Source organism: Schistocerca americana, chromosome X, assembly GCF_021461395.2.
Source record: "Schistocerca americana isolate TAMUIC-IGC-003095 chromosome X, iqSchAmer2.1, whole genome shotgun sequence".
NCBI lineage: Eukaryota > Metazoa > Arthropoda > Insecta > Orthoptera > Acrididae > Schistocerca > Schistocerca americana.
Window position 1 is genome coordinate 624,457,914 of NC_060130.1, and position 17,312 is coordinate 624,475,225.

The window sequence follows — 17,312 nt, forward strand, 5'->3', positions numbered from 1 at the left end:
GAGAAGACAAAACTGCAGTCAATAACATAGACAAATGTCTCGCATGTCGCGTAATTTCATTTCAGTAATATGTAAAAAAGTTAACCTTTATTTATAGAGACCGTGGATGTTTAGGGCCAGTTTCATGTAATTAATCTCCCGAACGCAGTATATGCACATACTTGTGAGACAGGTACTTATTTCCTGTGCGATATATACCATAATCTAACAAGAATGGAAAGGTAAGGCTATTAGGGGAATTTAGTTGTTGCACGTTGTGCAGATAAGTTTTCCGCTTGTGAACTTGGGGATTTTGTAGAGTAGAGCGTGATCTCGACATTGGCCGTGATTAAACCTCGATGTGCCTATTACTCCTTCGGTACTTAACACGTGAAAACGAGCCAAGCGCCGGTGGCTTTTTCGGACGCCGGGCCGCGCTTGCGGCAGCTCGGGCGACGGCAGGTTTCTCGTGACGTCACATCGGACCATGCGGACGTAAGCCAATAGGAAGTGCGGCAGGTTGCGTGGTGTAGCGGTAGCGAGTGGCCTGACCGCGGCTCGTGACGTAGCCGGCGTCGGCGTGGTGTTACACCTCGGGATAAAAGCGGCGCGTCACGCCACCTTACCGCTACCGCCAAGTCCTGGCCCTGAATTTTGGCCTCTGTCCTATATATTAAACGGTTACATCACACGGTTGTGTATTGTTGGCTATTTAGGAAGGTAACTGAAGCTGCGCTCTTAAGAAACGTCACTCGGTGGGGTGACTAGTTTCGGCTGTCACTGTGTTCATGTCAGTAAAGAGTATGGAACGTACGTGCCTCCGTACTGAGGTTTGAACTGAAGCATTGTTCATAATTAGCTACGTGACAGAGACTAAGCCTTTTGAAAGAATTTTTCCGTTATTAGTGGGAGTTAAATCTTCTGAAATAGCAACGAGGAAATTCACGAGCTTCATCTTTCACGCAGTAACAGTGGAGTGTTTCCTTTAGAATTTTAGATGGCTCAAATGCATTGCCTGAATGTGTGTTACGTTGTTTGCCATAGCAAAGTTTGCATTAATAATACTATAAAGTTGCAAGGAGTAGTACGCATATTTGATTTTCCTTAGAGCTGTTTACATTAAACGCAAGAAAGAATATATTTACTGTAGTAACTACTATATGTTTTTGAGAGCTAGTACAGTGTTTCTTGCTTGTACCTTCAGATGGATTTTGCATGAATGAAAGCAATGTAGGATGGTGAATTATGAACGATGAATGGAACTGTATTGTTGACGTCCTTCACGTAACTGATTGGAAGGTATTAGTGGCAAGGCAAAATTTGTCTTGCTCTTCACCAGTTGACGAATACTGTAGACATGAGCGTCACTGTTAACGCTATTTCCGTAATTTGTCAGGCGTACGCCAGCGAAATGTATCCCATGACGCTGCGTTTCTTGCTCGGAAACGGCTATGATAACACCAGTATTAGATAACAGTGCCCATCCTCCGTTGTGACACCCAGGGTGATTTGTTTGTTCCCGCCATCTGTCAGCTGATAGGTTGTGCAGTTTACTCCAATCAAACATGTACTAAACGGAGTTAGACTAGATTCGATCGATATCGCACTACTAGGCGAGCGATCGATAACTGTTCCACGGCATCGAGGGACGCACCTGACGTGAGTGTTAATTAACCCTAGCAGTATCAACAGCGGTGGGGGCACTTCATGCCAACTATAGTAAATATCGTGTTCTAATCATGTAATTTATACTTCAAAATTTTGAGGAAATATTTTCAATTAATGCCTTTATCACATTCTTAAAAAAAATTTGCTAATAATTCAAGGAGTAAGTAATCTAAAACATCTCAGCAATGTAGATCACTGAAGCTACTGACAGCTGGCAGATTAAGACAAATGAAATGATCAAGACAGCTAACGGCAGCATAGTAGTCATTTTTTAGTCATGACCACACTACAACTGGAAATTTAAATTGGACTAGCGAGGTGAGGGTTACGTTCATTGGTTTACGTGCTAAACTTTCGCACTTGTTGGACGCTGAATTGTTTCGAAGAACTGAAGTCTATGCTGGTGTGCTGTTGGTTAGTAGCTCAGGTAGTTACGAACACCCGAAACTCCCCAACCTAGGTACACGTTTCACTCGTAGCGAGTGCTTGGTGGGGAGATGTTAGGCAATATGGGCGAGATAACGATGTTAAGGCTCAGACAAGCACGAGTTATGGGCTGTCTGTCAGATATTTGTGAAAACTGACTACACAGGGTAGACAGCGTAAATGTCTCTTCAGTTGACATCTAAGTGGTTAGCTCTTAATTACTCCTTAGTTAAAGGACACTTTCGGGAACTGGGTATACCAACTGGATCTTGCGCAGAATTCTACACACACACACACACACACACACACACACACACACACACACTACAGGACACGGACGAATTCCTTCCCCAATCCGAGCTTGTACTTAGTCTCTAATGACGTAGTCGTCAACGGGGCGTTAAACGGTAATCTTCCTTCCAGTCCGTTTTACTGCCGGTACGCAAGAGTTTTAAAATAGCTTTACAACGAAGAGCCGTGGGTGGCACTCGTAAAGAGAAGCTAAGAAGCACGTGCACCATTATTGCGGCTGGCCGAATGAGAAGGCCAAAGTTAACACTGGAATTTTAAAACTGGCGTTTTCTTCGTAAGCTTGAAGATTCGTACTTACTTGAAACTTGCAATTGGACGGCTATTTAACTGTTATATGAACAAAAGGGGTTGTAGTTGCAGGGAACCAGCGACTGGCACAAATAAGCTCTTTCAAATGCACTGAGAGGTGCTAAGTTTCTAAAACAAGCAAACGATTGTCAGCTGAAGATTCATAAATCGTCTGGTTTTGTACAGTTATAGTCTTTTGATGTGTGTCATTTTGCGCATGATTGTTGGCAAATTTTACCTCCTGAAATTAGATTAACATGTCAATTCTAGGAATACATGAAGTTTGATTATTAAAGCAGCTAATTTGCGTTACAGATACGGTCTTGAAATATTTCATTATGCGATATTTAAAGTGTTAAGTAATTTAGGTCGTAACTAATTGATTGGCTGCCGAAGTAGTTAAGAAATTCTGCTTTCTAACTTTGCATGGGATTCTGATTTTTCTACAGGTGTCGTCTGCAATTCACAGTAAGTTTTCATGCACGCCAATGGTATGTCTGGTACCACTAACATCTCTCCGCTTCCTTGTATTTGCGAATGACGCGCGGAAAGAGTGTCGATAAACCTCAGTGTGTCCTTTCACCAGATATATGGAAATAATGTTGCATGACGCTTCCTGGAACGTACGATCTAGTAATTTAAATAGTAAACCCGTAATATAGTTAATATTGCTGAAATTTAAATAAAAGTAAATTATTAAAGTAGTGATAATTGCTAGGATAAAGTTTCATCTAGATCTTTTCTATATTTTTTTGCGATAAATCATAATTTCAGTGCCTTACAGTACATGTAGTTATTGCACCAGTCACAAAATTTTCTATAATGTGAACGTGTGCCTATGAACCACCTCACCAGATTCTTCCCCATCTAATGTTTGAATTGGAAAAGTGTTTAAAATTATCACATTACTCTAATGATTGTAACCACAAAAGTAGATACTCCTTTCGGGAATAGGCCTACATATATCATAAATGTAATATGTAATCGCTCCAAATGCTTAAAACTTCACACGTTCAATGAAGACCATCTTTGCACATCGTATTGGAAGTTAAGGTTGTTAGCGACTGGAAACAAATGAATATCAGAAGTCGTGCACTGTCTAGAGACTTCCATCGAAACAGCTACTCACGTCTTGTGAGAATGAACTAGTAAAAATAGATTACGTTGGACTACGCAGACTAAAACAATAAAACAATTGATAGTGAGTTAACTTTTGTTAGTCAATAAAGCTACCTTAGTGCCGGTCGTAACGAGAAGTCGGTCACGTGCCTACTTTCTAGTTCAAAGTAGCGCGCTGTTACCTCGCACTGCAAGCGCGGAAGGTGATCGCGGAAAGTGACTTGGCGGACATCCGCACCGGCTTTCCGTTAACGTCATCAAATTTGCTAACAGAATGATAATACTGATGAAACAGGTAATGGGACACGCGCGCAAAAAGTGAAAGTTGAGTACATAAATGGTGTACTATTTGCAGCACGGAGGACACTATGCTGATTGGAGTAAGATTCATGTGTCTGCCCCAATGAAGAAAATGCACATCCTAAATATCACATTGATGATATGAATAAATATGCTGAAATTTTTGTCATACGAATAATACAAAAAATAAAATTTTCGAGAGCTCGAAAATTATTGTAGCACAGAAGTGGACTTCATCGGTAGCTGGCAGAGAAACTGAGATAAATTGGACTGTTCATGTGGACTGCTTTTGAATGGTGCCGGAATAAGTCATCGTGTGCGAACGGGGCAGCGCTTAAAAAAAAAAAAGCATATCTCATAAGGTTACCCTCCATTCAGAGGCTGTTGCACGCAGCGACTGTTATACTGACTTCTAAATAAGAGTTCAGCTATCAGTCGTCCTTTCGAAATTTTATTGGAAGATCTATAATTCAGCTAGAAACTACCCATTCTCAATGCACTATAATTTTTGATCAATGTATGCAGTGCCTGTTGGTCGGGCTTCATCCACAGTTCATTGAATACTCATAGCTGAAATCTATTATTTACAAGGCATATCCCATAGATTTTTGCTATGGCGTGAAGTATCAGAATTAGTGGCCAGTGGTTTATTCAGATGAAACATAGATTAATGCACAGCACGGTGTGAATATCTTCAGACGCAGTGTGCATGGAGTAGTGTAGGATAAGTGCTGGTCATCGTTTAATTGTGCTAAGCATGGCATAGTGTACAGAGGTGTGGGGGGGATTGGCCGTGCTCCACTTGCAGGAGTGGGGAGTGTACTCAGTAGCTACCTCCCTTCCGCGTTTCTCGGGCGTAAACAAGCCCGTGCTGCCGGGCTGACCAAGTAAATGGTTTGCTTCTCCGGTTAGCTTACGCCAGACAAAACGACCAGGCAATGGGCATTCTTCAGCGATTTGTCGCGCGTGACCAGTTGTTACACAGGGGACGAGAACTGGACGCTCAAATCTCTGGCGCAATGTAACTGAATAATTAGTGTGCACGAATAAGACTGCGAGGATGCGTGGTGGTTTCACTTTTGCAATCAGTGAACTCCTGACAAGAATAAGCTGCAACAAGTATACGAATACCAGACGCAGAATGTTTTGGGCATCTTTCGTGGTTATATGGTAGCTTAAATTCGGTCTTGTAGCAATTCTGTTTACGAAATGGACAATAAATACACAGGAGTTGGACAAAAATCCATCATGGAGGAAGAGATTGCTTAACGCCCCTTCGACAACGAGGGCATTGGAGACGGAGCGCAAGCTTGGATTAGGGAAGGACGGGAAAGGAAGCCGGCCGTGCCCTTCGAAGGAAACATCTCGGCATTTTCCTGAAGCTATTCAGGGAAATCACGTAAAACCTAGATCAGAACGGCCGGACGCGGGTTTGAACCGTCGTCCTCTCGAATGCGAGTCCAGTGTGCAAACCACTGCGCTACCTCTGTTTTCCATTATGAAGCACTGGACATAATATATTAATGTTGAAAATAACGGAAATTAAGTAAAATTTACTATTGCTTGTTTGTCGTAGAAAAGCTAGTGAGAAGCAGATTATAAAATGTTTACCACAGCGGTCTACCACACTTGGCACATCCAGCGTTCCTCATGTCACGAACAAAGTAACTTACTGCTATATGTAGTGGAGATATTTTGAAGTACAAGGAGGCTTCTTTGGTTCTTCCAATCCTCCTCAAGGTATTAGCCATGGAACATCAGTGGTTTACAGGGAAAAAAGTGCAATTTTTGCACTTTTAACGTTTCCCATTTCCAGTCTTCACTTTTCCTTGTTGGTCCTAGTGGTGTTCATTGCATTTTTAGCCATCTCAGTTCTACTATTACAGATCTCCTCTCCACCCGCCTGAAAGGAATTATGAGCGGTGTTGAAAAGTGTAAGACACAGAACTGCGCAGAATCGATGTCTACATTCAAAAGTAATTGTCACAGGCCTGAGCAGAAACTCACTGTTTCATGAGCTGAAGGATTCCCTGTTTCCAGAAGCGCTATAGCTGTGACAGGAGCCAGTCCTCCACTGTGTCCTTCAGTTTTTGGTCGGAGTTGAAGCGTTCCCTTTCATATGCTTTCTTAGAAGAGGAAACATACAGAAGTCTCAGGGTGATGTCTGGACTACAGTGCGGATGCTGAAGCTGCTCGCACTTTAACTTGGGCCCTTACACCTTGTGTGACTATTGACACGTGTGGTAGCGTGTTACCGTGGAGCAGCCCAGGCAGTGCGCTCTTGCTGGACTTGTACAGGCTACAGTGTCTAACAGTACAAGTCACGGTTTTCTTTTCCCCCCGCCTTCGAGGAATTTGATGAACATCGGATCTTGGACGTCACCTTGCCTGCTGAGGGCACAAATTCAGATCTTACATGGGGAGGTAATGAAGCATGTTTCCGCTGCCTAGATGACTCACCACGTTATCCCAAAGCTGCATATGCAACGTTCAATCGGTATTGTTAAATTCGTTTATTTTCATTGGGCCATACCTTATTTATTCCGTTTCTGGCTGACCGCTGTATCAGGGTCAGACATGACGAGTCGTGTCTCGCCGCAGATGAGCTCTGGTGGACCTTAGTCTGCTCTGGCCATACACTTCTCTCACGCAATTATTTCTCCTGCAGCACCAGTATCGTTTTCAGTGCCCCGATTTTACCACTCCTGCATACTGTCACTATTAGATAAATTTCCTGGCTGTCATTATCCCCATATAGACTGTCCTGTGACGTCGTTGTTTGGTCCCTTAACTCAACCAAAGTGTGACTTCTAGAAAATGTGAAAAAATACCACGACGGGAGATGGCGTGTCAGCATGTTTCGCAGGACTGTTATGTATGCTGAAACTGGTAATGGAAGTTCGAGAATATTACAAATTAAAGTAAATTACGACCTGCATATTTCCGACATGAATTCAGAGAAGCACCATCAACTTGGATAGCAAATTCTTTATTATAATTCAGTCACAGTTGACCTTTATGAAGCTGGCGACTAGTTTAAAACTACAAAGATCATTTTCAAGCCAGGCCTATTAACGCTGAAATAATAACGCTTGGTTAGGCGACAATAAACTAACACATAGGTAAAACAGATCGTGTCTTACCTGTGTGTGAATTGATTATCGCCTAATCAAGCAGTACTAGTGCAGTTCTAGAAGGCCTGGCATGAAAATTAACTTGGTAGTTCGAAACTAGTCGCCAGCTTAATAAAACGCAACTGTGACGGAATTACAATAAAGAATAAATTGACCTTTTTAAAAATTTCAGTTTTTACTTACGATCGCTTAACATTTGGTCTGTACTGCACAGGGACAACCCTCCCCCCCCCCCTCCTCCTACTACTACTACTACTACTACTACTACTACGGGTGTGTCGGTAGTACACATACGTGTGTACGCAGTCGACTCCGTATAGCCGCGAAATGTGCTGGCTCATTCAAAGAGCGCTGCCAAGTCACCAACACAGCTTTCTTTTACTGGCGGACTCCCACGGAATGTGATACAGCGTAGCCTTCAGCGCTGTGAACAATAACCCGTCCAGAAATAGGTAGCATCTACAGCATAAGAAATCTGAGGTAGTACCGTTCTTACCTCTCTCGCACTGTTCGCGATAAGTGAATCACATTGGTCGCCAACCTGGTTAAGAGTCAGAGTTCTGGAACCCTGGTATCGTCACACGTAATTTGAAATTCTAGTCGTAGGACTAATGAAAAGTTCAATACAGCAAGCTCCCAATTATCCGGGTTAATGCGGATCCGAGAGTGCACGGATTCCAGAGAAAACAGCAAAGTTTTTACTTCTCTTCTCCCTGAACTTTCCCTTTCCAAATTTCTCCTTGGTTTCCTTCATAGCTTGCCCGATGTACAAACTGAAGTATGTCGGAGATAGGCTACAACCCTCTCACCCCCTTGTCAACTACTGGCGCCCTTTCATGGCACCCTCTCTCTTCCTGTTTTACCTCTGCTTTCTTCATAAGAGCAAAAAGTGTGTTCCAGTCAATATTTCAAAAAGTTCCTATAAATCTACAAATGCTGTAAACGTAATGTGCCTTTTCTCGCCTTCTTAGATAAGTCGCAGGGGCAGTATTTGCTTACGTGTTCCTTACACTTCCTCTGGAACCCAAACTGAGCTACCCGAGGTAGCCTCTACGAAAGCGCCATACAGATACCCCTGTCAAATCGAGTGATAGTTGCGGCAAGGGATGAGTTCTGCATCGCGGTATGGTTTACTGTTAGTTTAGCGACTGTACGCCCCTATAAGAGTCCACCAATATATTGCCCCCTCTTGAGTGTACCTCGCGAAAAGATCATTGACGTGAAACTGCCGGTATTAGAGCTCACACGGAGGATACCAACAATATTTCTACCCGCGAACCATTCGCGGAACAGGAAAAGGAAAGTGACGAGAGTACATGAAGTACCCTCGGCCATATTTTGAGTTGCAGAGTATTGATTTAGATACAGAAACATGGATGCTGCAAAATACACACTGCATTTACCAAACATGCCACATGTTACATTTGAAAGCCCACTGTGTAAAGATCAGATGGTTCAAATGGCTCTGAGCACTATGGGACTTAACATCGGAGGTCATCAGTCCCCTAGAACTTAGAACTACTTAAACCTAACTAACCTAAGGACAACACACACATCCATGCCCGAGGCAGGATTCGAACCTGCGACCGTCGCGGTCGCACGGTTCCAGACTGTAGCGCCTAGAACCGCTCGGCCACTTCGGCCGGCAAAAGATCAGATGGGTACGTCGAATAATGGATGAGGTAAGGATTCAAACTGGGTTAAAGTAAGTTTACGCCACAACTTGGCTAAAGGACATTATAGTTACTCTACAGAAATCGGTAACATTTTTACAGAATTACTTAACACACTTGTTTTGTGTAACTCGCTTTGCGTCCATTTTGGACTAATCGAAAAGTTTTTTCTGTGTTTAGATCACTTTCTCTTGACTGGTTCTCATTTTCGGGGGACTCAGAACACCGGTGTAATCAAACGAATTGTTCTGCGTATTCCAATAATCGATAAACGCATTTTAGCGCCTCTTTGCGCCTGATAACGGGGTTCCTCGATGGAAGATATACCGGACACACTTCGTTCCCCACATGCACGTCAGTTAGCTGCTCATATCCCGTTTCATAGGCATCACTATTTAACCGCTCGCGGATCTGCTAAGTCTCCACCATCAGTAATTTATGTAAGAGCTCCTTCAGTGGAGGGTGTTCGTTTTCTTCCACAAGCGTGCTAACCTTACCTTATGTTCACACGTTACGTGAGTACATGTATTTACCTGAAAATGAAGTGGGGGAAAAACGGAAAACACACAGATGCTCCGAAACATTGAACAGTGTTCACCGCGAAACGGAATGCGGCTTGGCGACCTTGTGGGCACGTGACGCCATAAGAAACGTATGATGTCGCTGGAGTCTTCAGTCCGAAGAGGGGTTTGACGTAGCTCTTCAAGCTAGACTATCCTCTGCAAGCTTCATCTCTAAATAGATACTGCAACCTACATCCATTTGAACCAGCTTACCATATTCATCCCTTTGTCAGCCTCTGCAATATTTACCTCCCACTCTTCCCTCCAGTATCAAACTGACGCTATCTGCATGCTTCAGGATGCGTTCTGCCAACAGATACCTTCTTTTGGTCAAGTTGTGGCATAAATTTTCCTAGTTGTACTCATAACTTTGTCCTTTAATCGATGTAGTCATCTGATCTTCAGCATTCTTCCGTAGCACCACATATCAAAAGCTTCCATTCTGTCGTTCGAACTGCATGTCATCCACACCTGGACGCACACCACCTTCAGAAAACACTTTCAAACACTTAAATTTGTATTTCATGCTAACGAGTTCATCTTTCTGAAAATGCTATTCTTGCTATAGCCAGTCTCCATTTTGTATCCTCTGTACTTCGGCCATCATTACTTTGCTGCCCAAATAGTGAAACTCACTGTTTAGTAAAATGAAACGACACAATTTCAGAGACACTACTGGTCTCATGCATATATGATTTTAAGTACATAGACTGAAGCGGCGAGGGTAAATTTGTACCAAAGCCAGGAATCGAACCTGGGTCTCCTGCTTAGGGGCAGGAGCGTTAGCCACTAACCCACCTTGGCACAGCGGTTTACACAACTGCACAGATTACCCTGGCACGCGTCTCTCCTCGATCCAAATCCTCGCCGCCGCCCCAGTCTTCTTTAAATTCCCCTTACGCGAACAGAACTGCTGACCTTGATAAGTTTCCATTCGCCGCTTCAATCTATATGCATAAAATCACTAGTGTCTGAATTCCTGATCTAATTGCCTCAAAACTGCCTGATTTAATTAGTCTTCGTTATATTGTTTTTTGTTTGTGGACATCTTATTTCTAAGAATCTGTTCATTCATTTAAAATCCTCTTCGAAGTCCTTTTAAGAGTGACTTAATTCACTGCAAATCTGTTACTATTTCGTCTCCTAAACTTTAATTTCTTTCCCAAATTTCTCCTCAGTTTCCTTTTTTTTTTTCTTTGTACCCTTAGTCCTAACAATGAGAAAAATGTAATTTTAAATTTTCTTCGCAAAAGTAGCCTGTATTATTGTAGTAAGCAAAGAATACTACAATACACTGGTTTAAAGTCAGTTGATTTAAGCAGGTGGTTTCATTTTGGTACCATTGGGATAGTTTTCAGTCACCAATCATATCGTATGATATATCTGAAAGCAAATTTTCCTATACACAATCCCACATCTGGAAATTTCTATGAACTCTTCATGCCTTTAAAAAATTAGTGCTGAATAACAAGCAAGAGGGCCTAAAATTTAATAAATTCATTTCAAAAGAACATAATGCTTCATTGGTTTCATTTCGAAATTGATTATAACAGCAGGGATATAACTCAAATTTACGTTGCTGTAATTTTATATCTACTTACTTTCACTGTTAGTGATCTCCTCAAACTGATCCCTACAATAAAAAAAAGGGTCACAATAAAGTAGAACAACCTCCGCGCCGACTGTTGCTTTGAACGCTGTGCGTGACTGCTACAACGCACTACTTTCGTAGAAGTACCTCACTGTACGATTAGGCGTCTCTTTAAACTCAAAGGGCATTGGTGATTTCATGCTAAAGGCATAGATACTAAAAAAAAAAGTGGTTTCGGGTGGAAACCACTGATACTTGAAAGGTTAATATACAGATCCAGTAACACTAGGATAGCCCAAGACTCAGCGCGCGCACACCCCCCCCCCCCCCCCCCCCCTCTTAAATAACTGTTTCATGTCCTTCGACTCATAATTACAGTGTAGTTCTGTAAAAGTTAGTACATAACGATTCGCTCTCTGTATTTTATCCTTCCTACGTTCTGAATTTGAGTAATTTGCGTCAACATTGTCAGAAGCTTTCTCTAAATCTAAACATACAACTTCGTAGGTTGTCCTAAGGTAAGTCGTGTTCCTACGTTTCTCTGGAACCCAAACTGCTTTTCCCTGAGGTTGACCTCTACCAGTTTTTTTTTTTTCCTCCATACTTCTGTAAATAAGAATTCGTCCAGTAGCTCGAAAGTGTGAGATAACATTCACACCTGACGGCACCTGTTACATTGTAATGTTTAGACTGTGAATACGTTCAACACCACCTCCCTTTTCGGCACGAAATTCTCTTTGAGTAAATAAATATCACTGCCTGTTCATATTCGCGAAATATGCAAAGCAGTGAAATGTTGGTACCCAAGGAAACAAGCGAGCTGTAAGTTCCCGCTGAGTAAAAAAGTTCAGAATAGGACAAGAGTAGTCGGTTGCGGAGACGTTTTCACTACGTCGGATACTGTGAAGTTGTGGGCGGAACCCCGACTCGGCACGATTTTGTGGCCGCAGCCTCTCGGCTGATACGAGCGCGCAGCTCAGAGATAACACAGCTTCCCGGGATCTTGCGGATCGCGGAAGTAACATGGCGTCTAGTTCGCACTTCCTTAATTACCCAAGGCAAATTATCCGAGCTCTTCTTCATTAACACCGCCTGTAATGAACGACCGCAGCTTGTTACACGAATAGTTATTAAACATAATCCGTGGCAACGTTTGGGCCTTAGCAGAAAATTCACCATCACGCAGCTTAACTGCCGTACCAAATCTCCTACATGGACGGACGTTTTATACGACTTAAATTGTTTTAAATGTGTTTGGTGAACTTGTCGCGTTAATTCTGAACTTTATGGTACATAAACATCTAATTATCTAAGGAGTAAAAACAATTACGTAGATGTGGGTGGTATAATGCCCACTTCATGTCTGTTTTGTTCGAACTGTCATTGGTGAAAGTTAAATTTCCGTGCAGGACTAAAATGAAGACAAATACCCTCAAGACGTTATAACACTTAAATTTAAATTCGTTGTTAAAGCATTTACCTTCCAGACTGAATATTCACTCAGCAGCGGAGTGTGCGCTGATATGAAACTTAATGGCAGATTAAAACTGTGTTGGACCGACACTCTAACTCGGGACCTTTGCCTTTCGCGGGCAAGTGCTGTGCCATCTGAGCTACCTAAGGAGTGCTAGTTCTGCCATTTTGTCTGCAGGAGAGCTTCTGTGAAACTTGCAAGGTAGGAGACAAGGTACTGGCGGAATTAGTTATGAGGACTGATCGTGAGTCGGCTTGAGTGGCTAAGATTTGTAGAGCACTTGCGAGCCAAAGGCGAAGGTTAGTCTCGATCCGGAACACAGTTTTCATCTGTCAGGAAGTTTCAACATTTACCTTTTCAGAACCGCTTTTGTCATTTCCAGTGCGCACTTTATATCCTCTCTACTTCGGCCATCCTTGTTTAATTTGCTGTCCAAATAGCAGAACTCATTTTGTCGCGTTTTCCTGTTGTCAGCATTGCTCGATTTAATTAGAATGCGTTCCATAACTCTTGGTCTATTGTTCATCTTACGTTGCTGTTATTTAAGTAGCAGATAAAGTAAATTGCCCGTTGCTTGGTGTGACAGTCAGGAAGCGAATTGTATATAATTCGCGCCCAACTGAGAATGTAGAAGCTAGACGACGGTAAACAGTGATGAAACGCGTCTATTTAAGTGCGTCCTGTGGGACTTGTGTGTATTTTAGAGCTGGACATTGAACTGCAGGTGGTTTGAAATACTTACCCGTTGTCAACAGTTCGTTCTAATGGCGCCCTCACTAAATGAAACCTAGGAGTTCGCGGCCAGCAAGGGAAGGCTTACCATTAAGTTTTCGGCGCTACCCAGTGTTTCAGGCTGTTAAAATGGCCAACTCAGAAGTGCGAAGGAGACAATTTCTATTGTGCACTCTCATGCTTCGTATTCGGAGCGTGTTATGGCATATAAGCTGAAGCAGGCCCATCGTTTACTCTGTATTTGCTTCGCAAATGGAAATAGTATTCCTGTCATTTATTCCTGTGATAAGAGATATTATCAGTGTTCCCGAAATTCGAATGTTTAAAGGGAGGTAGGACGTCAAACGGGCCAATTTCGAGCAGGAGAGGCACCACAGGACATTTTAATTTCCACCGTCTATACTTCTACGAATAAATTCATAACAATCTGTCTGCATGACCAGGAAGGATTCACACTCATAGCAGTGGAAGTTCAAAAACGTGACAAAATAATATTTTACATGTGAATTTTTATCATTTTTTTCACTTACTATTAGCTGCATTTGTTGCTATAGGTGCACTGTTCTTCATAAGTAAGAGATCCTTGAATTATTTAAACATGAAGTTTAAAATGTAACTGATCCTTAATTTTTTCATAAATAAATTCTGGACTTTCATACACCTGTAAGTATGGTTTGTATTCTGTGTAAAATTCATCGAATCTCTTATGAAGAAAAGTGTACCTATAGCAACAAATGCAGCCAATAGTAAGTGGAAAAAAATGAAGTTTCACATGTAAAAAAATTTTTGGTTTTGAACTTCTACTGCCATTAGTGTGAATCCTTTATTCTTCCAGGTCATACTGACAGTTACCTAAATTTATTTGTAAAATATGTCCTGTGGTGCTTCTCTTGCTCCAAGTCGGCCTGTTTGACGTCCTACACCCCCCCCCCCCCCCCTCCTTAAGAGTGCGTAGATGGGCCGTTGTGGAGCTTTGTGGTTTGTTCCGGTGAACGTATTTTCATTCTTTTCGTGAGTTCGCAGTTTTTACGATGGGTTAACTGAAAGAGCAGCGAGTCTGTATAAACTTTGAAACTTAAACTTGGTAAAATAGATGCAGGAACGTACCGAATGGAGCAAGCCTATGGAGACAGCGCTTTCATACAGACTTGACAGGCATATGCATTTCGATAACTGGCGAATATATACGGGTGACGACGAGCGTTCCGGTCGGCTGTAAACTGGCATTAGACCATAAAAGTTCAGATAGTGACAGCTGATTCTTCATAAATGGCAGACCTTAACGGACCTTCGCAACGTCTTGAGAATAGGCCACGATATACGTGAATGTAATGTCAGAATTGAACGTTTGGAAGACTTCGGCGAAGGTTGTGCCACGACTTCAAGACGATGAGAACCGACGTTGCACGAAACTCTGCAAGGAACTTTAATAACTGATTCAAGATGATTCAAACTTTCTCAAGTTGTCACTGCTGACGAAAGTTAATTTATGGCTGATTCTGAAACTAAGCAGCATTATTCACAGTTGAATAGTCCCTCTAAGTAGAATGAAAAAAAGTTCGGAGCAACATTCAGTGCTTAACGATTTCCTTGAGGGATTCTTCAAAAAGTTTGTCCCTTCTGGCCAGACGGTCATCAGAGAGTTCCACCACGGTATTCTACGATGTTTGAGAGAGGAAAAAAATAAGAAAGGTTTTCAGAAGTGGCGCACGAATGACTGGATACTCAAGACAATACACGACTGCATACACTCGAGATTAAGGATTTCTTTAATTAAACTCGAGACCACAGTTCAAAAATGACCATAATCACAGTACTTCTGCTCGTCTTTATCAAAATTAAAATTAAATGTAGGTGGGGGGGGGGGGGGCGAGGATTATAACCAGGGGAACAGATTAAAACTGAACCGCAGAGGGTGCTTAACACATTAACAAAGATCTAAGAGATGCATTTCAAAAGTGGCAATAACTCTAGGATCGCTGTATTCACTCGCAAGCAGACTGCTTGGAAGCCGATGGTGCAGAATGAGAGTGAGAAAGTAATTTTACTATTTCGGCAGCTTTTGCTACCGCCTCGTAGGAAGTAGTAACTTGTGCTGAGCCATACGGGCTGGTCGAGAAGGTAAGCGTGTCGGAAGTGTTTAGTCCTTATGACAGTAAGGAAAGGAATTAGATAATTAACTGACCTTGAGCTGATGCAAAACCCAATCCATAAGGCAGTATTTCGGACTGGTTCTATTAACACGATGCCGTCCGGCGCCACTACAGTGGTGTCGTGTGCATAGTATCGCGCAGTGGCCGGCGACAGCACTTGAGTATCTTCTGCCTTCTGTTGTTCTCTTCAGGTAACAATAAGTTACACACGTCAAGATTTTTTGTTCTTACAAGTACTTGTGCACTTTCATCATGGCAGACGAAAGAGATGATACTATTATTATTTACGTTGAATGCGCGGACGTCTCGTCTGACGTTCCGGACGACTTGGCCGAATGGGAAGAAGTCATTGGATATCAAAAAAATGGGAGTGAAGCAGAATCGTCGGAAGATAGTGAAATACGTCCAAGAACAATTCGGCGAACGCTACGGTTGCCAACTGATTCGGGTGAATCAGACTAAGAAGACAGCGCATAGCGGCCAGACTTTGATTTACCGAGGATCAGTAATAAATTTAAAGTATCTCCGGGTCCCTATGGAAAAAATGCCAAATTTGTCGACGTTACGGGACCCGAACATAGAAAATGGTTTGGGCTTGCTATCATTAACGGAACTGTTAAAAAAAACAAGGATCGATTATTATTGGTCAACGAAACCGTTCATAGAAACAGATATTCCGCAAAACGATGTCTCGCAACATTTTTCCGACAGTAAACCGGATAATGCCGACTGGATTTTCAAAGTGCAATTCTTAACCGATTATTTTTCCAAAAAGTTTAAAGAAACTTTTAATCTAAGTCAAAACATCTCAGTTGAAGGAATATCGTGGCGTGGACGGTTAAATTTTAAAGTTTACAATCCGTCGCAAGATACGAAATATGGCATACTCATTCGGATGCTGTGTGATTCGAGAACAGGATACATTTCCTCATTTAATATATATTCCGGCGCTGGACAACCTTTAGCAAAAACAGTGATGGAATTATTGACACCTTATGGAAAGTGGCATCACCTCTACATGGATAATTATTATAAGTGTAGAACTTGGAGAGAAGTTACGTAAAAAGAAAATTCGAATTTGTGGAACGATACGGCAAGATAGAGGATTTCTGGAAAAACTAAAGCGCGCAAAAGTCAACGTGTTTGAAGCTTGTCATCAACGGAAGGGTGACAAGCGGCCGGCGACAAGCCAAGTAATCCGAATTAGCGCTGCCGGCGCCAAGCGAATAAATTTGAGACGCGTGCGGACGGCAAATTGTTAATCAGGGAATTATTACACGCAGACCTTCCGTCATCTCCAACTGCAGATGCATCCCAACAGGCCTATCTGCCTCTGACCTACTCGCCGGCTCGATTTTTGTGCCTCATTTTACATTTCATGAAAATGCTTTCAACTTAAGATTTTGTGACAGAGTAAACCAGTGTTTGACTCTGTATCACTATTTTCTGTACTATCTAGATTTCGGCTTTTATACCATTTTAATGCTGAAATTTTTTAGAGTGTTAACGTCATATCTGTTAAGGCAGTCCAAAGCAGGTAAAAAAGACTAACACATGACTTTAATATATAATTATTACTTTAATAGTTATCTTAATCATGTGCTAGCCTTGATTGCCTGTTTTTGTTTGCCTTGACAGATATGACGTGTTAATACTCTAATAACTTTGAGTATTGAACTCGAAAATGGCATAAAAGTCGAAATCTAAGTAGCACTGAAGACAAATGCAGTAATACGGTCACATGGTTTATTCTTTCAAACAAAAAAAAAAGTGAGGGTGGCTAAGCACCGTCGAAGAATTTCTAAAAGGAAGCGTACACCAGTGCATTAGATTTTGTTCCTCTTTCGCACGGTTGTAGCCTGTACATAGATGTAACATAGTTTTTGTACAGTACCCTTCT

General features: G+C 42.1%; 1 protein-coding gene across 1 annotated transcript in view; it reads left to right on the forward strand.

Moving 5' to 3' along the window:
* LOC124556384 (pancreatic triacylglycerol lipase-like) overlaps window positions 1-17,312 on the forward strand; it is a 39,156-nt gene that overhangs the window by 574 nt on the left and 21,270 nt on the right. The window lies entirely within an intron of this gene.